Consider the following 18,336-nt stretch of genomic DNA (forward strand, 5'->3'; position numbering starts at 1 on the left):
GAACGTTGGGTCTTTGTCTCTCAAAAGACTGAGTAATTGTCAATACAATCTGGGGCACAGAAATGTCAGTTAGAGGTTCTTGATATGCAGTGCTTATCCCAAGTGGAGGATCAAAAATAAACTCTCCAGCAATTTAATTATTCAGAGTTTTCCAGATAATTGAATGTTTATGCAGAGAAAGGAGAAGAAATTAAAATTTCAAGTGTTTTGGAGACAGAGAACCTTGACCGTTGAGTCACCCAAAATGCCAATGTAACATTGTTTTACAGTACTTCAAAGTTCTCTTTTATTAAAAGTGCCATATTGGGCTTGCTTTAGCAGTGCATGTACTAAATTTGGACCAGTGTACAGATTAGCACGACCTTTGTGTAAGGATGATATGCAAATTCATGAAGTTTTTTTTTTTTTCACTCTCAGCCAGAAGTACAACATGTATGTGCAAAAGCTAAAATGGCTTAACATTATGTTACACTTTATACTAAAAATGTATTACTGTGAATGGTCTATAATTAAGCCCAGTGAGACATCTAGGGAGTCCATACATGCATCCGTGAGCAGATGCAGTTTACTTATTTATAGAATGTTTCTTTTTGAAAAACTAGTGGTGGACACATTTGGATCCCATTTATACAGTTACAAAAATAAAGATTTGATTACGGCCACTCTTCCCCAAAAAGTGCCATAGTCACTCATGCTGTGGCTAATAGGAAAGGTAGAAGTTGACTTTTCCCCGTGTTTAAAGGTAAACTGAGGCCTAGTCAACAACCTACGTTTATCGGAGCCAAACTTGATTCCCGTGGGCCGGCCCCAAACCGAGGTGGTAGGAAGCGCCTTGCTGACAGGAGCTTCGGGAAGCTGCTTGTGAAGAGAAGAGGCAGAAGCCCAGCAGGAAAATATTTAGTTTGGCTAGAGCGTCAGCATCTGCCTTATTTGGAAAAGCCAGGCTGGCTACTTGCGGTAGGTTGTTCTTAGCTTTTGAGTTCTTAACCTTGACGCATCTTAGGCGTAGGTTTTGGTTTGCTTAAGCTGGTTGCTAAGGTATTAGAACTACCTCAGTCTAATGTCCTCCTTGTGTAATTAAGTGAACACCTGCAAGACTAACGTTCACTTTCAAATGACACTATGGGCTCGTTTTCCACAAAATTTGACTTGAATGCTCCATCAGTTTTGGTTAGAGGCAGTGACGGTCTATGAAAATAACTTTCCCACCACAACTGCCCATACAAATATCTCAGGAGCAAACAGGCATTCTAAAACGGACTTCCTACGTCTGCATCCAGGATGTAACTAAAGTAATAGGACAGAGAAACAAAATAGTAACGGGACTAATGAGATTTCCTCCTTTACTTGATTATTCTATGTTTACTGGATTAACATAGGTTACTTGAAGTTCTACATTTACATGAAAAAAGAGACTACAGTAAAAATGTTTCAGGAAGTACTTGCATGGCTCAGTCAGTTGAACATCTGACTCTTGATTTCGGCTCAGGTTGTGATCCCAGGGTCCTGGGATTGAGCTCTCCCCAAGGCTCCTCGCTGAGCATGGATCCTGCTTGTAATTCTCTCTCTCTCTCTCTCTCTCTCTCTCTCTTTTTCTCTCTCTCCCTCTGCCCCTCCCAGCTCACACTTGCACTTTCTAAAAAAAAGAATGTTTTGTAAGTTTTATCTAAGATTCATGAGACTCTATCAAAAGGGAAAAATTAATTCTTAGTTGTTTTTTTAATGTTTATTTATTTATTTTGAGAGAGAGAGAGAAAGAGAGAGAAAGAAAGAGATTTTTTCAAGCAGGCTCTGCATTGTCAGTGCAAAGCCATACGTGGGGCTTGATCCTAAGAACTGTGAGATCATGACCTGATCCAAAATTGAGTCTAATGCTCAACCCACTGAGCCACCGGGAAAAGTTAGTTTTCTAACTTTTTTCAGGGCACCTGGATGGCTCAATGGATTGAATGTCTGACTCTTAATTTCAGCTCAGGTCATGATTCCAGGGTCATGGGATCGAATCCCACATTGGGCTCTACACTGAGTATGGAGCCTACTTAAGATTCTTTCTCTCTCCCTCTGCCCCTTCCCTGCTCACTCTCTTTCTCTCTAACATAAAAAAAAAAATTAAGAGAAAAAAAAGACATTTGCATAAGTGACGATCAATAAGTAAAATTTTATATTTATTTTAAAGTCATGTAGCATTTTCCTGCTAGGCAAATGGAGAAACTCAAATAAATCTTTAAGCTGTAAATGAATTTAAAAACACAGAGCACAATAGTTGAAAGATAGTTAAAGAAAGGACCAAAAAAGGAATTTGATTTTAGATAAGAAGCTGATTTGAAATGAAGCAAGAAATGACCCACACCTTGAATACGCAACCCCCCCCCCCCCCCCGCAATTTCTGCTATTGTTTTCATTTAACTCTGTTTTCCTGGTCTCGTCTTGAGACAATTGTCAACAAATTGTCAAACAAACAAACAACAACAAAAAAACAACCCTGCAAAAAAGCAACTCTGGTGAGCCCATTTGTCTGAGCTGGAACAATAAAGAACATGAAGATTCTCTCATGAGGAATCCCATTTTCTCAAGATTTGGAGCTCACTTAAAAATAGTGATGCAATTTTAACAATGATTTTATGCTTTTTCAAAATGTGTGGTGCTTCTCTGATAAGAAATTCTCACCTAGATGGTCTAACTTACCTTTATCTTAAATCTATCTAAATTTCTTCTCGTAATATGGAATTAAGGAAACTGAAAAGCGGCATTGTGGTAGGTTTTCTTTAACTTAATATTTTTTTCTGACATCAAAATTTATAGAGGTTTGCCGTAAAAATCTGGAAAATCTAAGTGAACAAAAAGAAAGAAAAGGCCATTACTTGTGAATCTCTAATCTAGAGATTATCTCTGTTAACATATGAACACACAGTTGGAGCTACACGTGTTGCTTGGTTACCTGTTTGCTTTTTTAACCATATATAACAAGAAAAAAATATTTCCAACAAACAAAAAATAGATGGTTCTTTCAAATGATTTAACTATTTTTAATCAAAGTATGTCAGAGTCTACATAATCTTGTTCTTTTTGGCCAAATCCTATTTCGGTTAAATTTTGCTGTTTTCTGGTTTTCATTTCCATATGTTCTGAAGATGGGCATTCAATTGGACCAGAACAATGCACATTGCATATGGCTCAACTTACTATCTTTAAGTTTTATTCCTGTGATATTATGATATAGTAAGAAACATGTATTTTGGTCTTCCTCCCATGCTCTTGGCTGGAGCTCCTAAGATCTTTGTAGTTTTCTAAGTGATAAGAACAATAGGAACATCTTCTGTTTTAACATTTGTCCCTGGCACAACTTTGGAACCTAAAAGTGAGAGGATCCGCTTTTGTTATTCATAACAAGACCCTTTCCACCACACTTGACTTGATGTTAATGAAATGACTTTTGGAAATACTCTAAGGATGGGGGTGTGGTTGTCAGGGGAACTAAACCATGTGATTAGAGGGTTGGGAACTTTCAGCCCCATCCCCACCTCCAGAGAGGGGAGAGGAGTTGAAGGTTGAGTTAATTACTAACAGCCAATGAGTTAATCAATCGTGCCTATGTAATGAAGCCTCCATAAAAACCCTAACTAAAGAGGTTTGGAGAGCTTTTGGGTTGGTGAACACACTGAGGTTCTGTGAGGGTGGTGGGCCTAGAGAGGACACGGGAGCTCTGTGCCCCTCCGCACATGCCCTGCCCTATGCATAGCTTCCATTTGGCTGTTCCTGAATTATATTCTTTTTTTTTTTTTTTTTTTAATTTTTTTTTCAACGTTTATTTATTTTTGGGACAGAGAGAGACAGAGCATGAACGGGGGAAGGGCAGAGAGAGAGGGAGACACAGAATCGGAAACAGGCTCCAGGCTCTGAGCCATCAGCCCAGAGCCTGACGCGGGGCTCGAACTCCCGGACCGCAAGATCGTGACCTGGCTGAAGTCGGATGCTTAACCGACTGCGCCACCCAGGCGCCCCTGAATTATATTCTTTATAGTAAATGAGCAGTGGTCATTAACGTGCTCCCCTCAGTTCTGTGAGCTCTTCTAGCAAATTATCAAACACAAAGAGGGGGTCAGGGGAACACCCAATCTAGAGCTGGTTCGTTAGAAATACATGTGATAATCTGGGATTTGCAATTGTCATCTGAAGTAAGGGGAAATCTTGTGGAAATGCGTTCTTAACCGGTGGGTCTGTGCCAACTGAGTGTAGTCAGCCTTAGGATCCTTTAATACTGGGCGCCTGGGTGGCTCTGTTGGTTGAGCCTTTGACGTCAGCTCAGGTGATGATCTCAGGGTTTGTGAGTTCCAGTCCAGTCCAGCCCCGCATGGGGTTTTCTGCTGCCAGCACGGAACCTGCTTCAGATCCTCTGTCACCGCCTCTCTCTCTGTCCCTCCCTGCTCATACTCTCTCTCAAAAATAAATTAACATTAAAAAAAATTATTTAATATGATGGGACAAAAACCCTCCTATATTTTGTGACAGTTGTGTTGTGAGCAGGGAAAGTAGCTTTTCCTTTAATTCTTGCTTTTGGTATCTTAGCTTCACCCACAAGTTTTCCAATCTGACATGTATTTTGTATACTAAATAGATTTAATAAAATTTGTTTGTGAGTAAATGTTGTGAAGATATGTGACCATTCACGGTAATAATTACAGCTCCTAGAAGCCTATTTTAACTCTAAGTTGACAGGAGACATTAATATTTCAAGGAGAATAAAAGTACTAAAAGTCTGGTCCAGTAATTTATGAATTACTATTCTTTCCCTTTTATCTAAATAATACCCCTCTCATTGGGTTAGCATAATCGAGAATTATAATTACTAAACTCATCATTAGCACTCAAGACAATCAACTGAAAAACTCAGGATTTCTAAGACTCCATTAAAACTGGATTTTAAAATTGCTTGTCTATATGCCAGAAATAACCACTTAGAAGCCATAATGGAAAATATTTCAATTTATAATCATATCAATTATATAAAATGCACGAGAATAACCTTAACAAGGTAACCTATGATTGGTTTTCTTTATGAGAAAATTCTGATTTTACTCGCCACTGACCTCAAAGCAGGACTCAGCAAGTGCTACTCTTCTCTCCATAAATAAACTCTTCAGAATATTTTGAAGCCCTGTGGAATTGACTGAAAATATCATTGACTTTGGGAGGAGGGTTTACATGGCTTTTGCCACAATACCATTCTTCCTCAGAATGTCTTCTATCGCCTGCCTCTTTTTTGGTCTATCACCAATTAAATCGGGGAGCTCCTCTTTTGACCTCTCCCCCATGCAGACTTTAATTTGGGGGAAGTAATAGGGCATGCAAGTGGTTAAAAAGATGTATATATGAAATGCTCATTGAAACTGTAGGAGAAGCATGGTTTTTAACAGGTAAATGGAAAATGATGTAAACAGATACACATACGTAGGAAATACAAGGCTAATAGACTTTTGAAAAAATTAAATACTGAAAAAGAATTTCAAGTAACAAAATAAGCATTAAGTGAAATTATCATTTCACTTAATAAAGTGGCAAACATTGAAAGAAAAAGAACATGCTGGTTAAGTTCTTGTGAGGTGTAACTCACATCTCAGTGGTAGAATTATTATCAAAAATCTAAAATGTAGCCAATTCCCTTGACTTAGTTCTGAACCTCATGTTTTAGATGAAACTCCTCTAAGCTTCCTTGACAACAGTTGAAATCTTACAACGCCAGACAATGTTATCTTCCTAAGAAACACATCTGATTAGCCAGACCCTTTAGTGAGTCAAAATCCCTAGTTAATGGGATTGCTGTTCCTTATGCAGAGACACGCAAGACCATTCACAGACTGCTAGCAGTAGATACTATTTATTGGACAATGATTATATTTTAGTATGTTTTCTAAGGGTTTCTCCTGTTTTATCTGTTAATATTCATAACACCCCAATGAGGGTAGGTATGATTCTTATTCCCTTTTCAGATATGAGACACAAAGTAGTTAGCTCATTTCTCAAGGTCATGCAGGCGTTTTGACACCAGAGTCTGAGCTTTAACCTCGATACTATATTGTCTATAAAAGGATCCCCCCCCCCCCACCTTAGGTAAGGCTAAGCTTTCCCGAGCTTTCTCCTCTTCAATCACACGAACATTCTTTACATTCCCTAAGTGTAACTGACTCCCTGATTACTTCAGGACATCTGTTAATTTTTCCTACTGAGGATTCCTGCACTCAACCAACTTCTCATAAAGCTTGACACTGAAAAGCCAGCACTAACAGACTCATCATGTCATACTGTTCATGATATTTTTGTTAGTTATGGCAGAGGCTTTTCATTGCCTGCTCACTATCTATTCTCTTTGTACTAAAAGGCTTCTCAGGTTTCCTTGAAGCTAGGGGTGGCCCTGTTTCAAATGATAGTCGTTGTAGGGGGCAGAGAGGAAAGTTCCTTAAACAAGCAGAAGGGTGGTCTTGCTGCCGGTATTTCCTTCTTGCTAGAACTCCACCAGCCAGATTGTGATTGTGAGGATTAGGGATGGTAGAGGGAAAAGATCGAAAAAGCCCAGGTCTGTGGTAACTTCAGAAGCCCCCATACCATCCTCGGCCACTCACACACTTTAGGTGCACCTCTGTTACTGATCGCTGAACGCAATTCCTTACTGATCTGTATGTCAAGGATAGTTTTAAAAAACAAAATTCAAAGTACAACAAAATTCAATAACGTAAATCTGAAGATCTGATTGGCCTTATTAAGTAGTTTGTGATTCAGGGAGCATTCCATCCAGCAAGTAGGAAAGAGCTCAAGGGGGTTGTACAAAATGATAGGTGTATGTAGGAAAGAGGGTATGGTGAGGAAGTTATTAACAAAAGAAAAAAAAAAAAGGACACAGGGTCTTAATATACAGATTACCTCATCTTCCTTTGGGGGATGGAGAAGGCCATGTAACAGATTACCTCACTGGTGCTGACCAGAAAATTCCTGACTGACCAGTTAAGACTATTGGAGAGCTTGAAACTGAAAGTAGCTTGGGTATTAATTTCAGATATGGTGACTTGACTTAAGTGATGCCATTTTGGGCCTGTGGTTTTCTTTTTTTAACAATAGAAAGAGAAATTAACTTTTTTTTTTTTTTATCTGATGTTTGCACATCAGTTCCTAGCATATAGTAGGCGTGCTCTCAAATGCTTGTTCAATATGTGGAATTCTTTGCATCAGGAAAATGTAAGTAATATTATCCTAAAATGCAACATAAATAAACACTGGTGATTTAGGACAATTTCTTTCGCTTTACCTGGATCCTGTAACCAAGTTCAAGCAACCCTCTTTATATATTATGAGATATCACACAGTATACATATATACTTTTATTTATTTTATAATCTATTCCTTACCAGGTTTCTGGTGCTTGGGGCAAAATGGAAAATTGGGACAATGCTGCACCTGATTTAGGTTAAGAATGTCTTTACATCTGAACATAATGTTGAAAGTGGGATCCATCTCTGAGTCGTCTTGAATATTGCCTTAGCAGTCTACTCTAATAGAACTTATTTTGAATTTAAATATGCTCTTGCTTTTTGAATATCTGCTGCTTCCAGGGAAGGATTGTGTTAGCCTTGAACGAGACTCTCTGCTTTCTAAATGTTTAGTTAATATTTAATTGATGGTGTCAGATTATTTCCTTTGTTATATTGTTTGCAGAATACAAGAGGAAAACATGAGGTTATATATTGCCCAAGTCAGGTGCACAAATAACTGATTTGGAGGGCAATAACAGATTAGGCAAATGAAATAAGAATGCTATTTTAAAATGTAATATCCTGAAACATACCTGATTACATACTTATGATCCTGGATAGATTGAACCAATAAAATCCAAGAAGCATTTTATTTCCACTGTGTATGTGTGCAGCAAACCCTAAGCTATCATTTTAAGAGGCTTATGGTGTCCGACCAGTTTCACTTTATCTCTGGCGTTCTTCCATAGAGACGTTGCAATAAAAAAAGGCACTCCTACTCAGATTTTTATTCATAATTCCATGATGTTTGTGCACTTGAGGGTATTTATTGCTTACTTCAGTAAGCCCATCTGATTTACCTTTTCAATAAGAAATGATTACAGGAGCATTTAGGTAAAGTGTTTACCATCTCTTCTATGGAGACATGCCATTTCTTCTTTTTTTCCCCCTAGGTTTACCCTTTCCCCCACCGACCAGGAAATCCATCAAGGGACTTCAGTAGCAGATTATTCTTCCTAGATTTTTCTCTACGCTTTCTAGCCTCATAAGATAGGCCAGCAGCTTAATTACTTCTTCATTTTTCTCCTCTTTGATGTCTTTTGTATTTTACCTTTGTGAACCTTCTAAGTCCTAATTTTTGAGCTGTAAAAACCGTCTATTCATCTTGATTCTAATGGCTAGCCTTAGAAGGTATGGAGAGTTTGCCTAATTTTTCGAGTGTAGAATGTCCAACACATGACCCCCCAGAGTTACTGTCATGAATTGAGGTTGGAGGCACAATCAGAGTGTTCAGCTGCTGGACAACGTGGATCGTTTACTGTCTTCATGAACTTGAGCTCTTTCTCAGTCCAGGAGTAATATTATAGGTAACTAAATTTTACTTTATTTCTGTTAATCCCCTGGCTTCAATATAGAATTATAGAAATCTCTTGGTTTTCGAGGTTTGAGTGCTGAGAAGGCCTGTGGCTCTGTTAGTGTAACAGCATCTCTGTCCCTGCGAAGTCCTTGCTGTGAGCACTGTGTGTCCCCTGCACTTGCTCATTCTGTTTCTTCTCAATTTCGATAGCTCCTCATCTCCTCTGGAAGCTTTGCCAGAAACACTTTACATTCTCAAACACATGTCAACTTGTCCCTCCATCCTATTGAATTTCCTTATGCTACCAGTACCTGTGACTGTCCAGAGACCTACCTATCTAAAACCTACTTACGTACATCTATGTATGAAATGTGATACTTTTGATGCCTAGTGAATTCTAAACACAGAAATATATGCTCTATGCACATTTTAAAATTGAATTCTCTGAAGGGTCTTGTAAGATAGATATTACCACATTTTATAGAAGACACCACATTTTAACTTGTCTGCTTATAATAAGAAAAACAGCAACAATCATTTATTGAATGCCAAATGTGTGGTAGGCACTGTACTAGGACCCTTACTTTTCGTTTTTTTTTTTTTTTTTACACGTGATTATTGTCTTGTTTGAAACTGGATTTAAGGCAGTTTTGTCATTCTCTAATTTTCATAGCAAACCCCAAAAATGGAAATCTCATTTTAGAGATGATGAAAAGATCTTCTAGTTGGTTTATAAACCTCTCTTTGTTCATCTTATATTTACATAATCAATCCATTAAGTGGCAATTTGTGGGGGGAGCCTCTTCCTGATTGCCTAGCCTTGCCTTGTTTTGTTTATCACAGGTCTTCATAGTAGCCTGAAATTTTTATTTATAGCACTTGTTCCATTTTATATATTTACTTTATAAATGTTACCCTCTAAACAAAACTAGAAAGTATAGCCAAACTAAAATAGAAACAAATTCAGTTCCCTTTTTCTGGAACATTCTTTTCTTGATTTATTGTTTGGCATCCTGAGCTAGAGTCACTTATCAGGAACATTCTCATCCCTAGATTAAGTCTCTCTTTTAAATGTTCCTGTAGCTTTGTGTAATTCTCCTTCAAAGAACTAGTAAGACTCTGATTGGCTAATTGTTTTTTTTGTTTGTTTGTTTTTGTTTTTGTGTTTTTTTTTTTTTTGTTTTTTTTTTTACAAAAGAGCAGTTTTCAGTTCACAACAAAACAGAGGGGGGAAGGTACAGAGATTTCTCATATACTCCCTGCCCCCACACACGCATAGCTTCATCCACTATCCACATCCCACCAGAGGGATACATTTGTGACGATCAGTGAACCTACATTGACAGATCATTAGCCCCCAAAGTTCGAAGTTTACATTTGGTTCACTCTTGGCCTGGTACCTTCTATGGGACAAATGTATAATGACTTGTATCCACCATGACAATGTCATCCAGAGTAGTATTTTCACCTTCCTAAAAATCCTCTGTACTCTGCCTATTCATCCCTGCCCCATGCCCTGACCACTGATCTTTTCCAGGATGTTACATAGTTGAAATCATATGATATGTCACCTTTTCATATTGATTTCTTTCACTTAGTAATATGCATTAATTTCACTCCATGTCTTTTCATGGCTCATTTCTTCTTAGTATTGTATAATATTGTATTGTCTTGATATACCATATTTTATTTACTCACTTCCTGAACAACAGGTAGTTTGCTTCTGAGTTTCGGCATTTATGAATAAACCTGCCACAAACATCCATGTGCAGGTTTTTGTGTGGACATAAGTTTCAGCCCATTAGTAATTAATTTTTTAAAAATGAGTTCATTCAGGCAATGTCTATTTATTCCTCTCTTCTTATGTGCCAGGCATTGTGCTAGTTTCTGGGTGTGGAGTGGTAACTGCTTTCCTGTCTGCTGTTCCTGGAGATTGTAGGGTCCATGAGGGCAGATATGTATGTGTCTATTGTGTTCATCACTGTATGCCCAGATTCCAACATGTTTCTTGACATGGAGATGTATAGACACATACGTCTTGACATATAGACATATACATCTAAGAGACTGAGAAAAGTTGAAAGGAAAAGGATAAGTTAAGATGTAATAGGCAAATGCAAACAAAAACAAAGCAGAAGGTGCTGTAATAATATCAGACAGCATTGAATCAAATGCAAAGCATCTTATAACGATAAAGGTATGATCTTCAGTGAAAGGCCGGTATCAGCATTTATGTGCCATGCAACAGAACATCAAAATTCATATTTATTGACTAAATAATGAACCCATGGTGAATTTTATCTTAATTTTTGCAAATATATATATTTTTTCTTCCCTCGGCTTCTTTTTGCCATAAAATCCCTAGGTATAATAAGTCATGTGAAACAGCAGGATCTGGCCATCAGCTCCTGAAATTTAAGTGGATTCTTGGATACAACTCATGAATATAGTGAGGAGATTCATGGATTACCATAACATATTGAAAAACCGGGGGATTTATTTTTCCTGTGTTAACAAACCCGGGTCACTGCCCTAGTTTGTGGATTTTTTTTTTTTTTATTCTCTTCTGGTAATTCTCTGTCATGTTCAACTCACATCTGTGTCTGTGCTTCTGAAGCCTGTGTCCCTACACTTTGTGAGCTCTTCCCTTCCACTCAGCCTTCCCCACCCTTTGTTACATCCTGTCGCTATAGGTCAATTAGGCTTTCGGTGGCAAGTAATAGAGAGAGCTAAATGAAGGGACACAAGACAAAGGAGCCTTTATTTGAAAATGTTGAAGTTAAATAATTTTTAAAACTGCTTTAAAAAAATCCAGCTAAACTCTCATTTAAATGTCAAGGTATAATAAATATATTCTCATGCATTCAAGAAACCTGAAAACATATCACACAAAGACATTCTTTGTATTTTAATAATAAGAGGAATAAATACAGGAAGTAGCAACAAGATAGAGAGGAAGAGTATGAGTGAATAGCTTACCAAATGCTAGTTTTATCTTTTTCAAAAGAGGCGTGACAATAAAGCAAACAAAAATAATAGCTGAGCAGTATAGAATTAAAAATCTAGACATGTCATTTTAAAGTGGGGAGGAAGGAGGAGACCAAGTATGTGTCTTATTTTAAAGGAAGAGGTAAGGATATAGATACATTTAAGAAATTATTAGAGAAGGAGAAACATAATATGATGACCAATGACCAGAACCGAAAGTGAATGCATGATTTTAAGGCTAAAAGAAATTTTGTAGTGGCTGATAGAAAGAAGAAAGGAAGTAAAAAAGAAAACCTCGAAAACAATAAAAAAAATAAACATGATTAAAAATATGAAATAACAGTGGTGAAATGTTCTAATGTAATAGTAAATGGATAACATTTGGTAATTAAACATAGAAATGTGGATTGGATTAAAATATATGATACATGATAAATGAGCCACCACAAAGAAAGGATAGACAGCTGGTGTTCAGGAAATTAGCTCATTAAATGCAGAAAATTAAAGCTGGGTTCCTACCTTATACCATATACATAGGTGGATGCCAAATAAATTAAAGATGTAAATGTGAACGGTTAAACCATAAAACAAAGAATAAAATCTAGGAGGATATCTTCGTGACCTAGGGATTAACAAAGTAATTTGCTATATAAGATTCAAAAATAAGAACCCAAGAGGTAAAAATAAAATAAAATAAAATAAAATAAAATAAAATAAAATAAAATAAAATAAAATAAAATAAAATAAAATAAAATAAAACAGCGAAATGTGACAAAATCACATTGAAGGGATTTCTACTGAACCAAAGATACAATGAACCAAGTTCACATACTGGGGCAAGATATTTAAAATGTCTAAAACTTAAAAGGAATTCATATTTCCAGTAGAAAAGAAAAAGGGAAGTCCCCAAGAAAAAGACCTAAAAACTAGTAGGAGAATGTACAGAAGTTGTACACAATTTCACAGACAAGAAAACTCCAACTCCAACAGATGTTTGAGGAAATGCTCAACGTCAATAGTTATTAAAGAAATGTTAATTAGGACAATAATGAGATGACACCTAACGCTCAACAGCATATGGAATACTAGAAAAAGAAGGCAAGTTTGAAGGAATAGTGAGAAACGCTTATGTTCTGTGATGGGAGGGCCCACTCTGCAGGGCAGTTGGGCAGCATTCGGTAAGATTATGTCTGTGTATATGGAACAACCCCATGACTATCCCCCCGGAATTGTCTCTCCTGACCCCAAGGTGATATGTCAAAAAAAAAAAAACTTGAGGGTTTTTTTTTTTTGATGGAGTGTTGGATTAATCAATAAAATAGATAAGTATGGCTTATTGATATATATTATAGAACCATATGTACATAAAAAGGAACCAGACGTAGAGCTAAACATCTGGGTGGATTTTTAATAGGACAAAAGTTAGAAGTAGAACATGGTTCATAGCATAATACCGTTTGTATAATTTAAACACATAGGCACAAAAAAACCACTTCATATTTTACAAGATACATGCGTATTTGAAGAAATGAGGTAAACATATTTAAGTCGATGCCTAGGAAGGCAGAGTGATGGAGGCAGGATCTTGGCATAAAGGGGGATATTAATAAGAAAAGGTCTTGGGTAGCCTGGTGTCCCAAGATAAGAGAGGGATAGGGATGGGAAAGCAAAGGGAAAGAATTGTCCGGAGGGAAAGAAAATGGGTGGGTGGGACTCTAGGTGGCAGTTTTCCCTCAAGTGCAGCAACCAGCCCCCTTTCTTCTGCTCTATCTTGGGCGTCTGGGTAAGATTTCACTTAATAAAAAATATTTCTAGCGCTAAAAAGTAGTTTTAAAGACGCAGACTTAGTAGATAAAGCCCCGTGCTTGGAAGCAGGTTCCTTAAATTCCACAACCTGCCCCAACAGTCTGCATGCCTCTAGGGCGAAAACCTGAAATCTTCTGTCTTTGTTTCCCCATCTGTAAGCTGAGAGTAAAACACCTCTGTTTTCCTTAATCTCTCAAGATTGTTATGATAAGGAAAAAAAATGCCTGATGACCCTTGAAATTATATCTAAAATCAATGAGTCATGCAACAGAATACCTGTTGCCATGCTGTATTAATCTCTAGCATTGTTCTTGCCCAGAGGTTCCTCTGTAGCACCTGTGAGTAGTAAAAAATTACATGGGATCAGACACAGACATATGCCTATGGAAATCTCTGTACTAACCCCAGACTCCCCTCCTAACCCCACCCCAAGTGAGTAATGAGATGAGGTCCTCAGATATTCTGCCAGTCAGATACTCCCTTATTAGAAGCAGGTCTAGGCTACGCTCCCTCAGGACCAAATAAAGAGTATGATTTATAAAATGTCTTGTGTCTGTTGTTTCCCTTCTCTTTTTCTGATTTATCTTTTTAATTACTCTGGTGGTTCTCAAACTTTTTGGTCCCAGAGACATTTTACACTCTTAAAAATTATTGAAAACTCCACAGAGCTTTGACTTGTGTGGGTTATATCCATCGATATTCACTATATTAGACATTAAAACTGGGGTTAAAAATTATTCATTAATTCATTTAAAAATAACAGCATACCCATTGTAGTTAACATAAAAAGCATTTTCAAAGCAAATAGCTATATATTCCAAAAATAAACAATATTTTCCAAAAGCAAACAAATGAACAATAATAGAATAGTGGTGTTGTTTTTATAGTTTTATAAATCTTTTTAGATATTTAGAACTGCTTCCAGAAGAATATGTTTGGTAAAACCTTGAGTTTAGGTATCAAATATTGTCTCAGGAAATTATGTGGCATGCAATACACAACTTCTGTGGTTGGAAAATAGCCTAATATCAAGTTTTCGTCTTTCATCTGCTATTGACAGAGTAGCATTTTCTATTTTAAACTTAATGAAGGAATCCAGGAAAATTTGGCTTCAACATACTTGTCTCACAAATGACTTTTTGTAAGGAACATTAAGCCTGTCTAGAATAACATTAGGTTGAACTACAAGAAATTGCTAATATTTGACCATTTTTTGACCTATGAAAACAGAAAATTCATGTGGGTTTTTATAACATGTATGGAAGAGTACAACCTATTTGTGTTCTTTTAAATCATCTTCATTAAGGAAAATGTTCGCCTTCCCTAAGGAAGACCTGGTGTTATATTTTAAGAGAAACAGTTGTCTTGGAGCATAGCTTCCTGGAAAAGTTTGAAGATGGAGTTTTATGGGTTGAGTCTTGACTAATGATAGAAGATTCAAAATAGCCTAGAATTTTATGATAAATTTGTCAGTTCTCACCCTGAATTTTTGACTATAAGAGAAAACATTTTGTTTGAGATGAGAACAGATTTCTAGATACTAGATATCAGGGATACAGTTGATAATGCCAATGTTAAGATTGTTCATTTTTATTTATTATTGTTAAATAGTCCTGTTAGAATTCACCATGATAGTACCAGTATAGCAATAATACTTTTCTTTGAATCAGAAGGAAGAATATATTTATAAGTTTGTCCATTCAAAATGCTTACTATGATATATTTATCTAATATTTGATCATATAAATATATATTCACATAGTGATATTTTTCACCTAAGATGTATTCCTTCTTAGACCAAAGCCCATCCTATCAAACCCAAGAGTTATGTAAAGATATTGCTTGGCATTGATGCTTCATATTTTAAAATACAAATAGTTACTGTGTTCTGATATTCTAATGTGCTACAACCAAAGCAATCACTTTTTAATTTATGGCGAATCTAAATTTTAATCATTTTTTTTCCTTGAACTGTGTGCTAGTTATAAATTATTTGAGAGGCAGTGTGAAATGTCCACAAATCTTAGATGACAGTATAGCTCATTTAGTGTCTTAAATCAACAGTGTTTTGCACTGGGAGCTAGGGAGCCAGGATTTTTAGCCAAAAGAAGGCATAAGAAAACTCAGAAAGACTTTCTTTTTTTTTCAAACATCACTGTACGGAAAATTCAAAGTTTATTTTGAGTCACAGAGAAAGCACAAATCAGGGAGGGCCAGAGAGAGACAGAATCTCAAGCAGCCTCCACGCTGTCAGTGCAGAGCCCGATGCGGGGCTTAGACCCATGAACCTTGAGATAACAGCCTGAGCGGAAGCTGGACGCTTAGCAGACTGAATCACCCAGGCACCCCTATTCTACCACCAATCTTAACCAACGTACATAAAGTAGAGGAACTACAAAGAAATACAGGACAGCGGGAATGGAAGTAATATAATAGAGAATACACTTTTTAGTGGAGAAGTCAGGTTCGGGAAGAATAAGGGACATTCAGTGACTGACGTTAAGGAAGCAATACACAGAGTCCAAAAGGGAGAGAACAAAACTGTGGCAGTGTCTGCCACAACCTGGGGTTCCTGAATCCTGCATCCCATATACCGTCTTATCCAGAGGGCCTCCTATTCACCAGGTCGCCTCTCTGATACATCTAAGGGAACCACCTCTGATTCCGCTGACGCTGGCTGTGGAAGGGACTTAGGGAATTTGTCAAGGAATCATAAATCAAAGACAAGTCTGTCTCTAATGATTAAGTCGTGTTCATCTTTTCTCTGGAAAACAATGGCAGAGGCTTAAATGTACTCAGGCAAAAGAGCATAAGTCAACTAATTCTGGGTTTTCTTTCAGTTTATTCTTCTGGGGAAGAACTAACCTCAAGATCTTTTAGCTTCTCCTCTTAGGCCATGTTTCTGTCCAAACCATTTTCAAATCTGATTTCTGACTCCTGTGTTTTCTCTATTGTGCCTGTGGCATTCCAAACACAAACACAGTACTGTATTTGGAAAGAGGGTTAACTAATGCTAAGTCAAAAGATGGAGGGTGAGTAAAGCCATAATCACTGTTCATATTTATATGTACAGGCCATGGTGTGAGATATCATAGCCAGATGGGAAGTTTCCCACCAAACCTTCCTCTTCTCCATGGAAGCTCCTTTCTTTTCTTTCTTAGTTACTGTCCCCACCCCCCCCCCCCAAACTGAGAGATACATTGGACAGAAGCATCATGGATGGAACTGGATCACGGGTGTTTGTTTGAGAAATATATAATGTAATGTGTTTGATAAGAACCACCTACATTGTTTTCTGGGATGTGAAAATGATAGGAAATTAGATAGGATGCTAAAATGTATGTTGGAAGTAGATAGCACATTTTCCCCCTAGCTGTTAAAGCAGTGTAGCATAATATCTTTGTTTGCTTTTCAAAAAAATATGCTGATCTGTAATCCTGTGCACAGCAATTGGGGAGAGGCATAAAAGGTATTTTATAAGAAATACTTTTATTAAGATACAGTATTAATTTGCCCTGAAAGCCGCGGGTAAGAGGTATCTATCTCTCTCTGTCAATAATATGTGTTGTATATAAAATTTTAACCATGTTACCACCTCTCCCCACTTCTCCTTATCTGTGCCTCTGATCTATCTTTTTTACACCAGTCTCCTAGAACCAGCCTGACAGGACAGGTAGATTGAGCAGCTTGGGACTGCCTGAGTCATGTGCTTATTGTCATAAAGGGGCTGATAAGCCCTGGTGTGTAGAGAAATGCCCATTGACTTAGAATTTGGGACAAGGCTTTGCTAAATATTTTAAGTAGGAGTCTTATTTACCATTTTAGTTCTTTCGATGTCACTGATTGCGTGAAAGGTTGATTCAGGTAATAAAGTCAGAGAAATTTTATGGCGAGCAGGCATATTGCCCTTACTAAGAATCTCGATGTAAAGTAATTATTACCAAGACTAGTGATACCACACAGGATTCCATGCTTCAGAGAGCACTTATTCTCAGAAACTCCGTTCAAAAATGCTCTCACTCTCTTGGTGTCCTCATGTGCAACTGTCTGACAATATCTCAGTAACGGGGCAGTTGTGTCCTATAACTAGCCTCAGAAAATAACTTCATGAACCCATGCAATTATACAAATAAGATTTAAAACAACTTTGAAAAAGATAGTTTTAAACTAATTTGATTAAAGCCGTAAATTATCCTTTATCTGCTTCCTCGTTACCACTCATGGTTTGACACTTGTGGAATAAGCTGATGTTAGTATAATGCATTAGGAAGAATTCCCCTCCTGAGAGCCAGTGTAGCTTAGCAAAGTGATATTTAATGTTTTCTATCATATTTATTTAACTAAAATGGCTGATTAGATGTTAAACAGAACAGAGGTTAATGATCTTTGTTATTGGTATTATAAAAAATTAAAAAAAGAATAAAATAGAGTTAATGATGTATGCCATTATTGTTATTATGGAGATTAAAAACATGCGGTTGTTGGCTGCCGTGGAAAAATGGGCACCAAGCTGTGAGTAATTAGCAAAAGTATATTATCTTCTAACCTTATAATTAATTACTTTGTTTGGCTGTGGTTCTTTTTAATGTTGGTCTTCATTGGCTTCAAGATAGTATACAGATCTGCACATAATTTTAAAACTAAGTGATAAAAGCAAACTCATGATGATTTTCTACACCTGAGAAGGAACCAGTGAAATCTATAGCCCGTACCAAAGAAAGCACATGGGAAGAGATGTGATAACCAAGTATTTCTAGACATGGGGAAGTCGGTGGGAACCTATTGGAAGAAACTTTCAAGATCCTCATTAGCTTTGGGAACAATCAAACCTCTTTGACCACCGCCACTAACTGAAGAAAACTCTTTGTTCTTTGGATCGTTCAATGAAAAGACTTTTGTTTTGCTTTTCCACGTGCATTGTTTTTAAGGTTGCCAGATTTAGGA

The 18,336-nt window shown here is 37.1% G+C and overlaps 1 non-coding gene across 1 annotated transcript; it reads left to right on the forward strand.

Moving 5' to 3' along the window:
* Positions 1-307: 307 nt before the first annotated feature.
* Positions 308-409, forward strand: LOC115517381. Its single transcript, XR_003969834.1, has one exon. It is a non-coding gene; the product is annotated as a U6 spliceosomal RNA (small nuclear RNA).
* The last annotated feature ends 17,927 nt before the right edge of the window (positions 410-18,336 follow it).

Source organism: Lynx canadensis, chromosome B3, assembly GCF_007474595.2.
Source record: "Lynx canadensis isolate LIC74 chromosome B3, mLynCan4.pri.v2, whole genome shotgun sequence".
In the NCBI taxonomy this organism is placed as follows: domain Eukaryota; kingdom Metazoa; phylum Chordata; class Mammalia; order Carnivora; family Felidae; genus Lynx; species Lynx canadensis.